Genomic DNA, 16,183 nt, shown 5'->3' on the forward strand with positions numbered 1-16,183 from the left:
CATGTGTTGTGATGGTGTAAAAGGGGCTAAAACAGGTAATACTTCATCAATAGTTAGCGATATGAAAAAATGGACAGCAGCATTGTATTCCTGGTCAAAAAACAGTCTTAAAACATGTGCCGTATGCCTTATCAAGGTAATGAAGGTAATCAAGAAAGTTCTATCGATTTTTCATCACAACCTTCCGAGCACCGATATGTCACCAAAGACGTATCTGAAAGATTGAAAACAGTCCCCATCACCATCGACGACCTTCTGCCAAAGCTCTGGAACGCCATGGATTACATCGCAGTGGAACTAGCTGGGCTGTGAAGCGATAAGCCATCAAGTGCATTTTGTGCTTCTACTAGGGATTTTAACTGGCGTCAAGGAATGGAACAGGTGCAATGTCCGGGGAGTATGGCAGATGCAATAATGTTTCCCATCCAAGTCGTAGAATGGTGTCCTTGGTCATCCTAGCCACATGCGGCTTAGCATTGTCCTCTAACAAGAGAACTCCTTCGCGATTCAGAAGTGCTGGCTTCAGAGTTTTGAGGTTTTCTTGAATACGACTTAACTGCTGACAGTACACAGTTGCGATGATGTTCTGAGCAGCTGGTAGCAGTTCCCGATACATGATGCAACAAGCAGTCCAGCAAACACACAGGAGGACCTTCTTTTGGCTGTTTTGGAAGCGGTTCATGAGATGCTAAAGAATGATGACAGTGCTGTGCAGCTTCGTACAGGACCTACTTCTCACCACATGTCAACATCCTCAGACGAGACAGCAAAGAAACACCCGTGTCTGTTTGTTCGCGTTGCCTTTTTGCACCGAGTCAAATCAAGTGGGACCCATCAACCCAACTTGTACTGCTTCCCAAGTTGATGGAAGTGCTGCCGAATGGTATCTCCACTCACACTGAATTGCAGTCCCAGTTCCTCACATGTCTGGCCACTGTTCGTCTCAACTGCTGTTCGAAGATCTTCATTTTGCACATGTGTTGGTCATCCGGCACGTGGTGGGTCTTGGAGTGTTTCGTCACAGTCATTAAACTTGTTAAACCATCGCTGCACTGTCCGCGTAGTCAAGACACCCTCACCAAAGGCCTGGCATATCTTCCGCATCGCTGCAGTGGCGTTTGATCCCAGTTTGAACTTATCATACATGCCTTTATGACGCTCTGTGGAGGCCCATGTTTACTCTGTCCTTATGCAAGGTCACGGTGTAACTGAACTGCCCTTCATTCGCATTCAACTCACAATGTGAGGACCAATTGAACAAAGACCTCCACAAAAAGCGACAGAACTTTCATGGCTACCTTTATACAATTTAAAAAATAAAGTGATATTTAAAGTGGCAGACCAAGATGGCGGTCATGGTGGTCGCGGGTCTTTAGGTTACCCCACTCCCACTCTTAGTCTTAGGCGAATGTGGACTTCTAGCATAACAGACTTTTCTGTGACAGCACCCTCGCCTGACTTTTGGCTCACCCTGTACATTACAAGTATTCACAGCTTTGTTTATATACTTCGTCAATTCTCTACTGTATTATTTTTATTTATTTATTAACAAACACCACGTACATCTCAGTCGCCATTTTACACTAGATATATAACAACAAAAGGAAGGAACTTCGAATGGTATTGGCCAGGGCGTTATGCTAAATACCATCCCGGCATTTGCTTGGTAGGACTGAGGGAAACATCAGTCAGGATTGGCTGCAAGATACGACCCCGTGGCGACCGCCCGAATGCTAATACAACGCACTCCCAAGTGTGCCACGGTTTCTTGGTGCATACGTTACTGTTCGAGATTTACATAAATTAGTTACGTTTTACTGATTCATAACTTCCACATACCTTGCAGTAACAAAATGTAATGTGATATTTACAATATGATATGATATCATCATGTATGCAAATATAGAAGTTTGTACAAACTATTAGAATTGTGCTACAGTGTTGTCAAACATGTGTGTTTTCATTGTTAAATTACAACAAAAGTAAATGAACTACTGTTTTGTCATTACCCTGTTTGAAAGTCCGCAAGATGTATTCAAGGACTGTAGAGACTCTCCCTACCAACTCTCTTCTTCCTGTAAAAAAATGCTGAACTTTATAACATTTTACTATTTCGTTTCTTTGTTCTGTTTTTAAATGAATATGGCAGCCATAATTATTTCTGCTGCTGTTAGTATAAACTTTGTGTTCAGTTCTGTAAATCCTGTAAATTACACTTTGATATAATTCATAATGAGAAAGTTGAGAGACTCTGAAAACGTGCCACGGCCAACATTGCTCATTTCGGCAAATATTGGGCCTACGCACTGTGGTGCATATTTTCTTATAACTTTGGTTTTATTTAAATGAAGTCTTTTAAACTTGGTATTTTATCCCTTGATACTAGCCAGTTTATGTGTACAACTTTTCACGAAAATCCACGATGGTCACTTCTGAGACCATAATGAGGATCAATTGTGTTTTGTCTGGACGATTTGAAATGGAATCGGTCTAATAGGATATGGTTTTCTGCACGATACACCTCATGAACAGCCAGCAGGTGAACTATTTACATTTTCTCAAGCGTTTATATTGACAACACAGAAATAACTTCCTATCCACTGTTGAAAAGTATATTAGCTGTTCAAGGAGAAAATCGTTAGAGTCGCCAACTCCATGATTCAATTCTAGGACCTTCTAACGTGCAGAATAACGATACGCACGCCACTAATTCCTCTATCAATACTTTCATCCTCCTCCTGCAAAGATTTGTAACTGACATGGTATTTGGTCGTGAATTTGAAAGGGCTAATGCTTTAGAAACTCGTATCATATTGGCGACTTCCCACCTGTTTCCGGTATAAATGACGTTGAGGGAAGATAGCAATCTTTTCCCACTTAATGCACTAAAATCTCGTACTCTATTGAGATTATCCATTCAGCTAGGCTTGGCTACACGAGGGGATAGGTTTCGAGATCCACTGGGTAACGTACGGGCTGGAGAAAATGATAATGAGCGAAAGCAGACAAGCAACACACACACAATGCGAAATCTTGATTGTTACGTTTTCAATCCAAGATGCATATCTTAATATTCACACACAATTTCGTTAAATCTTGCATTTAATTTATACTTAGTCAAGTGGTGGGTTATCTCAACTTTACCTACAACTTTTAAAAATGGATGTCACTAATAGAATACAAATTTGTAAGGTATTCTATAAAAAATTGTGTAAAACTTAACATAGTTGTAAGAATGATTGACTGTAGAAGTAACTCTGAACTTCGCATGTACTAAATGGGTGAAACTAGGGATGTACCGATACCACTTTTTCACCCATATCCAACACTTTTGGACACATTTCTTATATATTATCTGGAATTTTCTGAATAATGAAATCATCAACGCTGTAATAGGGTACATGATATAAGGTCAAACTCTGACATACAAAGACAAAAAGCAGAATTTCATATTAGGTTCTATACAAAAAATATACTTCCTCTAAATTTAATCCAGCTCACATAAAATGAACTAAAAAGGAGGAAATACTTATATAGTGTAAACTTAATTCTAACAGTCAGCGAATGATATTTAGAGTGATAATGTACTTTGATAGTTACATTGGATTTACTAGTCTCTATTACATACATATAATGCAAACGAATACTACGGTTATAAATTTCTATTGTTTACAAAATTATGCATGCCGAACGTGTTGTCGTGTATAGCATAAATAAATAAGAGGGTTATTTAAGCGAAGTCGAAAACGACAAAACTATTTATGGGTTAAATTCCAAAGTTGGGCGTCCGTTTCCAGCAAAATTTTTAAAATTTACAGGAAAGATATAGATAATTTGATCGTTTGTGTGCTTGATAATATATAAGAGTCTCGAAAAATCTGTTTATTTGTTATATATAAGCGGTTATAAACATAGGACTATACGGCGAGCGGAGGGAACTACTTGGCGCAAGGTAACCAAACAATTGCATTGTTGGAAAGAAACGTGCATTTATGTTATCAACATGGCGAATGTACAAGGGCAATGAACTAATAGTTTTAACATTTGTGAAGCAATACGTTGATAACGAGCAAAATCTCTTAAAAGTTTGTGAAGATCACGGATTAATGAACCTAATAACAAATTGCAGAAAATGTGATAACAGCGAAAAAACTTGGCGAAAGCGGACGCCCAACTTCGGAATAAATGTCCTATTTATTAACTTTAGAATTAATTGTTTTTAACCTGTAAGTAGAAGAACATAAGACGAAGCGAGCGTCTTGTAGGTTTCTTCCATAGCATTTACTTCTGAATTGAAACCTCTTGTCTCGTTTGGAATTCAAATAAAGGGGCTGCTATCCTGACCATGGGCGCCCGAAAGAGGAAGGTAAGGTAGGGCCCTCCTGGCTCACGAAAATATATTTGTAATATAGAATGTCTCCTTCCCCTAGAAAATTTTCTTCGGGTGCCCATAATCCTGACTGAGAACTTTTGGCTTTTTTTCATCACTATTTTGGCATCGAGGGACTAAAAATATCAGTTGAGTACGAGTAATGCAAATCAAAGGCATACACATGTATAAAAAATCGATTGTACAATTGATAATAATTTAGATCAACTTTATGTCTAAAAGAAACCGATGAAATATAATTGTCACTGTTAATATTAAACAAATTGAAAATAGTTAGGAAAATATTGGTGTCCATTTGCCGTTACCGATACTTCCAAAAGTGACCGATATCACTGATACCGATACATCCCTAGGTGAAACCTCACGCTGAACAGCGTCAGTCCTTTTTAAAAGCGTATAGTGTGAAAATAAATGGTCGTACAGATTAAAAATATGGGGACAAATTCTACAAGAGTAAAACTAACATTTCTCAGTGGAAATAATATTATTATACCTTCCACATTCTTCTTGTGTGGGCACATGCCGATACCCTACTTGGAATAGGTAAAGCTCAGGGGCCTCACAAGATACAATTGTTCAAAAGTTTTTCAGTAATTGCCTTCTACAACCTTTTAGGCTGTTATTTTCCGGGTGCGTGCTCACAGAGTAGTAGATATTAAGAATATATCTGCATGGTATAAACAATATGACTCCACACATATATGTCATAATAAAATGTCTGGAAGCTTACGTCATTGAAACAAACACTTGTGAAAACACGCATCAACCTGTGCTAAATGGACTCCACAAACTAGTCATATATTACAACTGCATACCGGTAGTAAAGAATCAAAGTTCCTTTATGCGTTTTCATGTTCACACATGACTTATGTTCTCCGCCTTGCTAAGTAAGTTCCTTAAACATTACTCTGTATTCACTCGAGTAGACGCTTCTACTTATAGATAAAATACGATAGGAGACATTTTTTTTGAAGGAATGACAGTGTGAATGTAAGTAATTACTGTCATTGCATAGCATATTGAAATGAATTTTGAGTGATAATGAAAGTATTGTATGTGTATGTGTGTTCTTCCATTATCCTCCTTTATGCATATATTCCCCATCCCTGACGCGCCTGCTCTCTGTAGACGCACCCCCTCGCTAACGCTCGGACTCCTCTGCTGCGCTCCTGCCCTGAGTCTGTTACATAGCAGTCGTGCTTTTTATAAGCCACCTAGTACAAGATGATTAGTGCTTTACGCTCGTTTTTATGCGACACGTCCACATTGTATTTGTACTGAACTCTCCTCACATTAATCTTCAAGTAGTAATGGAGCTCCTCATTTAGTACATGCTCTAATAGAAACCTCAAACCTAACCTGAAAATGCAAGAAATGTGTGAAGGTTTGGTAGAACAGTCTGCTTGAGTAATGATTGAGTAATTACTCTCTCTCTCTTTTTTAATTAACAATTTTACCTACTGATTTTAATAAAAGAAACCTTGTATTATTAATCTAAACCAAAATGTTAATCCCGTGGAATATTTACATTCTCTATGTCATTACCGTACTTAATGTTCATTTCTGTCGCCTACAGAGATCTTGCTTGGAATAGGCGCCCTTCGTTGCAGGATATTTGTAACTTTAAATTTTCCAAATTTTGGTGTCTTAAATAACCTGCATCAATTATTTAGCTTTAATTGATCCGATTTCATACCGCAAGCGGTAAACAATTACACATTATTATATGTAAGTGTATGAAAAACTACATTTAACTAAATATAGGCCTCCTTACACGATTACAGTATAAAGAATGTCTCTAGCTCACTTTTCTGAACAGCTTGATAGAAATGTTAACTTCAAATGATCTATAAGTATATTATGCGTTTTAAATCGTTTCAATGCACATACAATAGTTATATGAAGCCAACATCACATAACAATTATTACATTATCAATAATATTACGCAAAAATACAAAAACATAATACCACTCGTATCATTTTTCTTAATCACTTACAGAGTCACGCTCATAAACTACAGAATGTTGCTGTAAAATGAAGCATAATTGAATTACAAAAACGCGGGACATGTTACCTCACATTATCACAAGCACAACGGAATCCCACCAGACGCCTTCTAAAATTGAATAATAACTTTTAACTTTAACTGTATATTGTAACTCGCTATCACTAGGAATGACTTCTATAAGCATTAAATATTATCGAGAAGCTCTAATTGCAGAAATAAAATAGTTTACATTCATATTTCTTTCAAAACTTACCAGTACTTTGCAACTGAATGAAAATTCTCCCTGTGTTCTGCGACAGTCATTTGTTCACAATCGCAAAACAAAACAATTTAAAAATGGCTGTTTGTAGTCCAGAAATATGAGTAAATTTATGCGTGAGATGTAAACAAATTTGCCGTATGAGAATATCAGGCAGATATGGTAAGCTAGTATGATTTAGACGAGGCTTGATTAATGTTATTAAGCAACATAAGAAGTAGTGTTTTACAATAGGATTTTTGTTACACTTTTATATTGAGGTTTACTGCTTTAATTAGCTTACACCATAGAGGACTTAAAACCGGTAATATGAAAAAAAATATATATATGAAACTATGATCATATAAGAATTTAAAATACCTTTTAAATGGAAATACGTCAAGAGTACACTTTGTGCAGCACAAGTGATTTTGGGTATCTTTTAGTTTCTCCCCCAATCTTGCAAATATAAGATTTCCAGTTTTACTTCACAAAACAGCTGAGCGAGCGAAGGGAGTTACAAGCCCCGTAGTGTGCGTTTAAGTATTGGTTCCTATAAATGTTCTGCATAAAGTGCAGTTTTACCAAGAAGCCTTATATTATTGAGTTGAGTTGATTTTGAGTTTAACGTCCCGTTCAGCAGCGAGGCTATATGAGACGTGGACCTACTGATTAACATGGAATCCGAACCACATGAGCTCCCGCCGGAATCGAACCCGGACCTCCCACGCCACCTTATGTTATTGTTGCAGTTTTTCTCTGAACAGTGAAGATATCTGTAAGGTTGTTAAGAATATTACGTAAAACAATGTTTCGTATAAATTAAGAGAAAAAATGTATATGACAGTAACACTTGAACTTCATGAAAATAGCATTCTCATGCCTTCCATACGTTCTTTTGTTGTTGTCTCACATCCTACTTGGAACTAAGTTTTATGGGCGCAACCTAAGACTTTACACAAGCCCAGTAGCTGTGTACATATTTATAATATGCAATCATTTTTGTCATCTTATGTCATCTTATCTTTGTAACTCTAAACTTAAGCCGTCATAAGTAATATAGTGGAAATTTATACGCCATTGAAACAATTTCTTTTGAGAAAAACACCAACCTGTCCTACGGTGGCCAACACAATTTAGCATTCCTTCCAATGCGGATAAGGCAAAACTAGGTTGGAAGGCCCATAAGATGATCTAGTGGTGCAGGCTTAGCGAACAGGCGCGTCAGTGATTGTGAGTGTATGTGCAAAGGAAGACAGTTCGAAAAATACGCACCAACCTGTACTATGTGATCACTACAAGCTACCTTTGGCATTAAAATTGCATGATGATGATTCATATTTATTAATGCTGCTTTCGTGTTCACGAATGATGTACATTTTCACTATCTCTCTCTCTTTGTGAATGTAGCTTTCGTAAATGTTACAAAATGTTCTCGTAACCGTATTTTTAATGTGGACATTCTGAAACTGAATGTGAATCCAAGTCATTGATACAACGAAGAGCAATAAAGAATCGATATATAAACTCCTCATTTAAAATAAGCGAACACGTCTCTCCCAGTTTGAAAGAATTTCAGTTTTAAGGGAAAGAGAGCGCTTTGTATAAATTCTTTCTTCACATTTAACTGAACGTTGCCTGTTTCTGATCACGTCACGGGGAAATGATTGAACAGTTTGAAGTAGATTTTTGAGCATGGTACCTACCTCTGAGTTAGATATTATTATCATATAACTTTGCTTAGAGGATGTATTTTAAGAAACAAGGAGATTCCAAATTCATTGCAAAAATAGAATATCTCATGAGGACTTTATTATTACACTTCCATTGATATGCATATCCTAAGGGAGAAGAGGACGCTCAAATATTTTCCATAAATCTTATTCTCCCCGTTCAAAGAACGTTCATTTCAACTAGTATGGAATAAAAAGTAATGCGACTACATTCCCTTTCTTTTTGTAGTGCATACCTCTATATTAGTATAAACAAGTCATAAAATGTCTCTCTCCATGTGTCATTTAATTATAAAACGTGAACGTTTCACTTGAAGAAAGGAAGTTAAATAAGATATGCCTCTATCTTCTTAACACTAACGGCAATCAGATCACGAAGTGCCTGAATTCTTCTTACGAGTGATTTCATTTAAAATCGTCCATGGTGGTCCACACGACTGTCTCGGATTTAGTTAGTGTATTTTAAAATAAGAAACGACATACAAAATTATTAAACCCATATTTTTTCTTTTTGCTGAAAAAATGTTTTTCTTCGATATACAGCCTTCCAAAATGGCTGCCCTCCTCTCGGATTGCTCTAAAAATTGAAAAACATGTCAAATTAAAAATTTTATTGTAGAGAACCGAGTTTACTTAGTAACATAATCGAATAGCAGGAAGAGTATAAAGTTGTATGTTTCGGTGGAGGGCCAAAATTTGTCTATTGGTCCAATAGGAATCGCGCAATTCACTCACAATGTTTGGTGAAATTTTTGCTAACTTCAAACATTTTTTTTTCTGTCCTCACGAGCAATATCAACCATCTGCTTCTAGCATCGAAATCTACTCCATAAGGTCTCTTAAAAATGGAAAGGACTTACGTTTCTGATTATTACATCCCACGTTACAGCATGATGAAAAGCTGAAAATTTTATTAAGACTCCATTTTCTTAAAAAAAAAAAAAAAAAAAAAAAAAAAAATCTGATTTGTTTTTCATATATTGGAGAAGTACCTTAGTATTTAATATCCGTTAACCGTTCATGCGGCTGCAGCCCCTAATATTCGCAATTAATTATTGAAATTTCGATTTTTGTAGTGGAAATGTAAAATCTCCTGTGAGCATTTAGGTCCTATACACAAGGGGATTTGAAAGGGAGTATGAAAATTTTGTGAGATGAATCCTGACATCAAATCCAGTAGTAAAGTTCCTATAAACATTAGTCGAATTCCGCTTCGATTTCGAGTTACAGGGTTTCCAACTCGGGACCCAAAATCGGCTCGGGACAATAGAAAATAAAATATTGTATATTTCACGTTAAATCAGAAACTATGTGTTAAAGCTTTGATAAAGTTCAGAAAGTTGATTTGTATCTATATGATGATTTTTACGTGCGTTGCAATACGGTTGTCAGTGTTGCCAACTTTGAAGACCTTTTATTTGTTTCCAAATGACACTACGTGGATTTTATTTGATGTTTTGTATTCATTAATGATTGTAAACATCACATGAAGCACAATTTTCCCCACATCACAGTGTTTGAAAACCTACATGTATTTCATTAAAATGTTTATCTCGTGCGTTATTGATAGTTTTTATGATTCGATGTCGTGAACATCGTTCTAATGTTCTCTGGAACCATGAAAATTTTCACTGGTAGCATGACATTGTAGTGCACTAGTTAAGTGTTTGTGTGAATAACAATGGAGAAGTCCTGTTACAGTAAGGACCGTATTAAATGTGTCTATTATTCTAAAAGAGGATTGTGCACAGAAAGAATTCTAGACAAAAGTTTTATCTTGCGATAAAATATATGGATTGCATACAGCGTGTCTGCCCAAATGTACTATTAGGGGAGTATGATTATTTGTGTCCTGTACACAAGGCGATTTGAAAGGCAGTATGAAACATTTTGAGAGGTGAATCCTTCACCATAGTCTAGGTTTCACCGATAACGGCTGTTTTTAATATCGACACATTCATGTTTAGCATGTTAACTGTCTGGTTAATGGTTTCCAAATCTACATTCAGAGAAACAAATTCTTTATCTTGCTGGTGCATAATTTCATATTTACATCTTCTTTCGTGGTCACCAATATCTTACAGACATTCATGTTGTTCACGGTAAATATTCAAAACACTCTTTACACAAATAATCATCCTCTCCTAATACTACGTTTTGGCAGACGCGCTGTACGCAATACATATATTTTAGTGCAAGATAAAATTTTTGTCAAGAATTCTTTCTGTACACAATTATCTTATGCCTGTAAAAATAATCCTTACTGTAATAGGACTTCTCCATTGTTATTCACACAAACACTGTAACTAGTGCACTACAATATTATGTTACCAGTGAAAACAATTTTCATGGTTCCAGGGAACACTAGAACGATATTCACGACACTGAATCACGTGATAAACTATTTCGTGGTAGCAGCAGAACTTCTTGAACAAGTTCGAACTTGATGCGTGGAATTACGACAGGTTTTGCAATAATAAAAGATAATAAAAAGAATATTATTATTATTATTATTATTAAAAATTACACAGCCATAGTTTTTATTCGACATTTTGGTTTTACTAATGATGACAAACATCAAGTGAAAGTCACACTTAATGTTGCAAACTGTCAATAACGCACGAGATAAACCTTTTAATGAAATACGTGTGTTTTCGAAAACTGTGGTGATGTGGGGAAAATTGTGCTTCTTGTGATGTTTACAATCATTAATGAATACAAAATTTCAAATAAAAACCACGTAGTGTCATTTGGAAACAGGGTTGGCTGGTTTAAACCAAGGTTTAAACCAGCTGGTTTTTTCAAAAAAAACAACTGGTTTAAACCAAAAAACAAAAAAAATGTTCGTAAAAATGTAAGTGTTTGTAAAATCTTGATGAACACACATTTGTAGGTTATCACGTTTCACTTCCGTATATGATTCGTATTATATTCAGACCTAAATTCCCCATTCATTACTCAAAAAGATTATACTACAAAAGCAACTTTTTTTTTTTACAAGTTTATAAATGTTTATTTTGTGATTTTTTTGTAGTTGTTATTATTGTTATGTAATTGCAATCGAAGAAAAATTCTAAATATTATTTCGTTTCAATGTTTACTATTGATAAAATACATCGAAAATGCCATACTTTGTGTGTGTGTGTGGGGGGGGGGTCATACAGACCCCACGAGAGGCATTTAGTGAAATAAGTATCTTTGGTATCTATTTATGTATAAATGAGTTTGAGCCAAAGTGGACTCAAATAATTCGTATCTTTATTCACTTTTCTTATTGATATGCAGATTAAGTCGGTGCATTTCTTTAATTTGGACCAATAAAAGTCGTTGTTAACTAACTTAAACTAAATTAGTTCTTCAGTACTCCGTAGTACTTTGAAATTGTTCATATGTAATTCTGTGCAATGGTTTCATTTGTGCAACTGTTTATCTTTTTGTCCTTCTGAAATGACTCTTGACAGTTATATTAAGAAGCATGTAAAGATCAGTACAACGTATTTTTTTTTATCAGGATTCCTTCGTGAGTGAGTCGGCAGACGTATCGCATTTGTGGCCAATTAGTCCTGGTCCTGAGTTCAAATGGAGGACAATTTCTCTCGGATGTAACTCGAGAAGCGGTTTTTATTCCGCTTTAAGCTTATGTGACCCCTTCCAGCATAACCCGGTTGTTGAATAACAACATCAAGGCGAAACAAACTTATTTCTGTCCATATATGATATGAATATATGGAGCAAATCATTTAAACCATAAAAACCTGGTTTAAACCAAAAAAACCGTTTTTTTTTTTGTTTTTTAATAAAAACCATGGTTTTTGCCAACCCTGTTTGGAAACAAATAAAAGTTCTACCAAGTTGGCAACACTGACAACCGAATTGCAACGCACGTAAAAATTATCATATTGATACAAATCAACTTTCTGAACATCATCATAACGTTAACACGTAGTTTTGATGTAACCAGAAATGTATATTTTATTTTCCATTGTTTCGAGCCGATTTTGGGTCCCGAGTTGGAAACCCTGTAACTCGAAAACGAAGCGGAATTCGACTGATGTTTAAAGAAACTTTTCTACTGGATTTGATGTCAGGATTCATCTCTCAAAATTTTCATACCCCCTTTCAAATCGCTTTGTGTATAGGACCTAAATGCCCATAAGAGATATTTACATTTCAAGTACAAAAATCGAAATTTCAATAATTAATTGCGAATATTAGGGGCTGCAGCCGCATGAACGGTTAACGGATATTAAATCCTTAGGTACTTCTCCAATAGTTTGAAAAAATTCTGATTTTTAAAAGGTGGTTTTTTTTGAGAAAATGGCGTTTTAATGAAATTTTCAGCTTTTCATCATGCTATAACGTGGGATGTAATAATCAGAAACGTAAGTCCTTTACATTTTCAAGAGACCTTATGAAGCAGATTTCGATGCTAGAAGCAGATGGTTGATATTGCTCGTGAGGACAGAAAAAAAATGTTTGAAGTTAGCAAAAATTTCACCAAAGTTGGCAACATTGCGAGTGAATTGCGCGATTCCTATTGAACCAATAGACGATTTTTGGCCCTCCACCGAAACATACAACTTTATACTCTTCCTGCTATTGCGATTATGTTAGTAAGTACACTCGTTTCTCTACAACAAAACTTTTAATTTGACATGTTTTTAAGTTTTTCGAGCAATCCGAGAGGAGGGCAGCCATTTTGGAAGGCTGCATATCGAAGGAAATTTATTTCAGCAAAAAGAAAATACATCGGTCTAATAATATTGCATGTAGATCCCATATTAAAAACATAAGTAAATCTGAGACTATGGTGGGGACCAAGACGATATGAAATGGAATCAGTCTTATGTATCTGGTGGAATGTGTGATGTTTAGTACAATTATCGATGTTACAAAGCCTTTTACCTGAGTTTTCCTCATTCACACGAGGCAAATGCCAGGATGGTACTAACATATAGATCTACGCCGCTTCCTTCCTTCCGTTTCCTCAGATAGTGTGATCGTCGAGGGATGTCATTCCTCATACGTGAGGGCTAATATGGACGTAGATGTTGGAAGCCCGGAAATCTTATTCCTAATCCTAATCTCAACAAAATCTCTTTAATCGTAAATCTATTTTTTACCTTTGGCTCCTAAACTTTAGGTACTATTACAGTATTTGCCAGACATGTTTTGATGAAGACTAAAGGAATCTTAAGTCAGGACGCCTGACTTAAGGGGTTTCAGTCCTCAGTGTAATAAGGGAGTTTATTCCTAGTCTTTATTACTTAGAATTATCCACCTCTTTGTTACTCTACAAAATTTTGTACTTCCTTCTTTTTAGAAATATGAATATAAGCGAGTGACAATGGTGTGCAAAGTGTGTCTCACGAAACTGCGGATAGGGCTTCACAGATTTCTTTTCGCGACTTTTTTTTTAATTTTTAAGTTTAGTTCAATGTCTCACGATCATGCACCGAGACTAAGGAAGACTGTGATGATGAGATAGATCGTAATATGGCATAACAAGATCGAAGGAAACGGGAGAACAGTAAGAAAACTATGCGCACACTGTTTATCTACCACAAAGTGCAATTGGCGGGAGATCGGATGGAATCAGAAACCCGAGCCAGAGGTGAATCACCGCAGTCCTGCAAGGGCATTCATAGTTTCATGTGTATAATAGATCATGATTGCTTAAATAATATTTTAAATAGGAACATGGCTTCAAATGTAATTACATAATTTAATAAAATTCAATTTTACCCAATAAAACCCACTGGACTTTTTTTTTTTTTTTTTTTAATACCTGGGTTTTTCACAAACTTATTTTTAAACGACAAGTTATATGGCCTTGAGTGGGCTTTCTGCTTTCTCCGATCAAAGTTGTCCAGTGATGTCAATATGGGGCAGACGATCTGCATACTCCAGATCAATTTAGGCAGGCAAAGAAAAAAGTCTTACCTTGGTACACTTAGATGTTAAAATTCAGGGCATAAGTGGCTCGTTTTTTTTTTTTTATTCCAAAAAAAAATCGGCCTGAAATGAAGACTGCCAAAGATAACACCATTTCTCACGTACAAGTTTCGGCAAAATATTAAGATGCTTTTCTTTTCTTTTCTTTTCTTTTTTTTTTTTCTTTCAGTAATGAAGAGACCGGAGACGTGAGCATGTATATGTAGTGACTATTTAGGGGCAGAGCTATGAAACAGGGTTTGTGATTGGCTGAGGGATATGCTGGCTTCAGGAACAAAAACAGACATTCAACAAAGCCTTTTCTCGTAGCCACAACAACAAGCTATCGGAAGCCAGCATTTCTTTCCGCCAATCACAAGCCCCTATTCATAAGCCTGCCTCTAAATAGTCACCATATATACATGCACATGTGTCCGGTCTCTTCATTACGGTCCTTGAAGATGATTGCCTTCGAAACGTTGGATATCAATACCTTAATCTTGTTGATGGCTCGTGAAAACTTTATCAGTACTATAGATAGAAATAGTTCTCCCTGCTATGGTAATGGCTAGTGCGCACACCTTTGGCGCATGAGGTTCCGATTTTGATTCCCGGTGGGAGAGATTACAATTTGAACGCATTATGTCGGTTCGAATTTCACCTTCAACTGTCAAAGTCTCGGAGCTGGAAAGCATCGGTGCTAAACTTCAGCAGCAGTAACAGATATTGATATAATGTATTGAAAGATAGTTCACGAGAGAAGGTTTTGTGGCGACCCAGTCTCGTGTAGGCATACTTAACATAGATAATTAATATGTAAATCATGAATAAAACTATTGAACACAAAAAATTAATGTACCTTTTATTTAACTGTGCTGCTTGAGCATCTATTGAATACATATTTCTTCTAAGATGAATTTTAAGTTTTAAAATTGCATATTTTAAGGCATCTCAATATATGGAAACAAGCATAGTTCGTCTGTTACCTATATAATTATAGTAGAAAGTAACTTAGTGCCTAGCACGTGTGCTTTTGGTGCGCGCGGTCCCAGATTTGAATCCCGGTGGGAGAGCACAAAAAAATAAATTTCAGAATCATTCACTTTCATTAGTAATCTGTCTCCTTTAGCCTAAAGAGCATAATTGTGCGACGAAAAACTAAATAAAATTAATTTCATTTCGTTTTGGCATGCTTAGCACTTTTGATCTCTTGAATGCTTGGTACTTTTTGAATGCGTTATTTGTGTATTTTGTAACCTGAAAATGCTGCTGGGGGCTATGCAATATGAGAATCAAAGCTTGACTCCTCCCGTTTCCCCTTCACACTCTCGATTCATGTGCATCTCCCGATTTTTGTTGCCCTAGCGATCCTTATCGGATGGATACTTTCCTGAGATCACTTCGGTAACTAACCCTGTTTCCATCGACTGCGAGACACTGAGGAATATAAGCTTCACAAATATTAAAGGATTAAATTAAATAACGTGTATAGTCTTTGTGAAGCCTACGTTTAGAGGTCTGTGTAGATGCGGATATTCGTAAAAAGACAAGAATTTTAGTGATCGTACTTCGAAACACTATTAGTAATTTACATCTTTTAATAAAGTACCATTACTCTTTTGAGACAAATAACCACCAAAACAAAATTAAGTCTAATTATATTATCTTTTACTCCGTTTTTGAAGCCTACAATAAATAGGCTTATGGAGTGGTAATCTGATCTAATGGCAGTTCTGAAGAAAGACACTTATATCTTATGAGTTAAGAATACAAAGAAAATTAATTTGCTCTAAAAAGTAATTGACAGATTGAAAGAAAACGTAAAAAAAAAAAAAAAAAAAAAAAAAAAAGTAGTAGTAAACGAAGAAAAGAGCAATGT

General features: G+C 36.0%; 2 protein-coding genes across 6 annotated transcripts in view; one reads left to right on the forward strand and one right to left on the reverse strand.

Moving 5' to 3' along the window:
- Nucleotides 1–7,178, reverse strand: part of LOC145693174 (uncharacterized) — a 46,434-nt gene extending 39,256 nt beyond the window's left edge. The window contains exon 1 of one of the 4 annotated variants that reach the window (XM_081768944.1): nt 7,019–7,178. The gene's annotated coding sequence lies outside the window, so the exon portion shown is untranslated. The other 3 variants (XM_081768941.1, XM_081768943.1, XM_081768942.1) reach the window with 3 other exon arrangements.
- Nucleotides 6,684–16,183, forward strand: part of LOC145693173 (uncharacterized) — a 95,694-nt gene continuing 86,194 nt past the window's right edge. Inside the window, exon 1 of one of the 2 annotated variants that reach the window (XM_081768938.1) lies at nt 6,684–6,820. The gene's annotated coding sequence lies outside the window, so the exon portion shown is untranslated. The other variant, XM_081768939.1, reaches the window with a different exon arrangement.

Source organism: Thermobia domestica, chromosome 8 (genome assembly GCF_964235325.1).
Source record: "Thermobia domestica chromosome 8, izTheDome1.hap1.1, whole genome shotgun sequence".
Taxonomy (NCBI): domain Eukaryota; kingdom Metazoa; phylum Arthropoda; class Insecta; order Zygentoma; family Lepismatidae; genus Thermobia; species Thermobia domestica.